This window comes from Diplotaxodon limnothrissa, linkage group LG23 (genome assembly GCF_057381915.1).
Source record: "Diplotaxodon limnothrissa isolate DT_005_m linkage group LG23, D_limnothrissa_male_GT1.1, whole genome shotgun sequence".
Taxonomy (NCBI): domain Eukaryota; kingdom Metazoa; phylum Chordata; class Actinopteri; order Cichliformes; family Cichlidae; genus Diplotaxodon; species Diplotaxodon limnothrissa.
Genome location: NC_140617.1, coordinates 32,760,338 through 32,762,927, shown reverse-complemented (window position 1 = coordinate 32,762,927; position 2,590 = coordinate 32,760,338).

The window sequence follows — 2,590 nt, the reverse complement described above, 5'->3', positions numbered from 1 at the left end:
TCATGACGTATATACATCTATTTCCCCATCTGATTTTTCGGACACAAAGAAATAACCCGTATTTATGACGCTATGGTTGATCAGCAGGGGACGTTATTGGAAAATTAAGTCCAGCAGCCGGACTTGAGCTTTACTCACAATTTCAAGGTTTACATTCTTCCAGTGTGTGCGTTTGTACCCCGAGGTTATCTGCCAAAACACTGTCCTCTTCATTTTCTAAAGGTCCTCCTCCCTCCATAAGCTGTGCCTCACACCTTCGCTCAGTCTTTTGCACAACAATTAAAATATGTTAAGTGATCATTTTCCTTAAGTAGTCTTAAATGTGCAATCTATTCAAATATGAGAGGAAATTGCCCACAGCTCACAAAAAAAGAAAAAAAATCGGAGGCGATTGAACGGGGGTAAAGCTGGAATAAATTATGCAAATAACACAAAGGACTTTACCAGTTGAAAGCCTAATTTTCCTATAATCAGCACACTGTCGCCTAATATTTTTTTTCCCACCTCTTATTAAAAGTGACTGTTCTTTTGCCGATCATCAGATGGCTCTATCTGTCTAGCTGCTCTTGTGAAATGACTGCAGCCTGCCAGACTAAATGCTAAAGCATTTTGCTGGAGCTTTTAGATGATGGTTACATTCCCACACAAGTAATTATGCGTCGGAGAGTCCAGAAATAAGGTTTAATTATACAGTAATCGTCTGTGATGGACACTAGGAAGTGGTGAGTACCGCCAGACTGCAATCCATCAATGACAAACCTCTGGCCAGTTTTAATTCCTCCTCATTTGCATCCTAACCTCCACACCAAGTTGCGCAAACGCTGTTAAATGTTAATAGGACCTGTCTCGCCACTCAAAATGAATGGTTAAGCCATTTTTAGTCACTTTTCTGTCTCCCTCCGCCTCCACCTACACCACCGCCACTCACTCTCTTCTATCCTCACTTTGTTTCATCTCTTGTCTTGTCTTTATCTCGCTAGCTCTATAACCAGCTCACTTCTTTTATTCCTTTCCACGGCCATCATCTTCACACAATTCTCTTTTTTCCTTCCATCCTTTCCTCCCATCTTTCATTCTCTCCTCCTTCCTTCCTCGCAGGCTTCGCCGTGGAGGAGGCACAGAGCGGTCACTGATGCACTAATTGGGAGCAACACTTACAGTTTTATCTCCCCCTACCACTAATAGCGGTCTGCACTGAAGCAACTCACCTTAGGATGAGGAATGGATGGATGAGTTGGAAGTAGGAGGTAGCGGGGGGGGCTTCAATGAAAAATTCTTCCACGCAGTACCACAGCACAGACTCAGTGTGAGATTGGGCCCTCAAGCCATCGTAGTTAATCCATATCCCGCAGGACCTCGGACTCAATTCCCTGCTTCATTAATTGAAAACGATGGCCCTTTTTTGGTGCGTGTGAATAAAACAAGGAGTCATTTATGAAAAAGAAAAAAAAAACATTTTGTCTGGTTTGTTCCTGAAGTAGCTGCAATCTCATTATGTCTCTGTGCTGCATTTCAAAATGTGCTATCATCTTTGTCTTGATTGTCTCCCAACGTCGGGAGAGATAAATACACACGCCGCTTTGCTGTGCTGATGCCAGGACTGTTTTTCAGTGAATCATTTGAAGTCTTATCAGCCTTTATGGAAATAAAGCCTTTGCTTAATAAACTGTTTCACAGGCTTTGGGAGAGTAGCACATAAACACCTTTTTTCTCCCTACAACGCCATCATTAGCGCATCTTGTTCAATGCTTTACACATAATTGGAATCAACATCTATTGTTCATGTTCTTGACCTTCCACTTGTTTTCCAGCAGACACTTAGAAACATTGTATTACTGCTGAGAGGGAATCTTAACTAGGCGAACACATGCTAAGTGCCTTTACTTTGTTTTATCAGGGGCACATTGCTTCACTTTGAATATAACTTGAAAACTCATACCTATCTAATTTAAATTATCTGATGAAAAATAACAATACAATACCAAGTATTTAAATATACAATTGAAATTAATCGTGCTGCCTATTTTCTATATGTAGCTGACAACTACCCATGCAGTGTGGATGAAAATACACATTAAAGTATAATACAGTGAAACTATGATATGTAGTATAATAGAAAGTTGAACAAAAAGTTATGAAAAATGAAAAATTGAAAAATTTACAATAAACGTCATAGACCACGACATTACCTCTCATTAAAGCTGAAAAAAAATGTTTTTATATTAACAGTCATTCACGTTAATACTTGAGTAAAACAGTGACATCATGAAGTCTATACTTCCATTCCTTAGTATCATCTCATGGTCAGCTTACAGAAAACAACTAATCGAATACCCCGAAACTCACACTGGCTATATACAGGGAGCCCTAAACTGTATCAGATGTGCACATTGCTCTACACATCATCACCTGTATCTGAATTTCCTGTCAAGTTTAAAGTGTTGGTTGATGAAGCAGGTTGGGGAGACAAGGCTTTAAAAAACGGTTTCTATCATTTCCTAAGTGATAAATTGAAGGGTAAGTGAGCCACTAAGAATGACACTCAGCTAAGATTCCCTTGAGAATTTAGGGGACTGCTAGGGAGATTGAT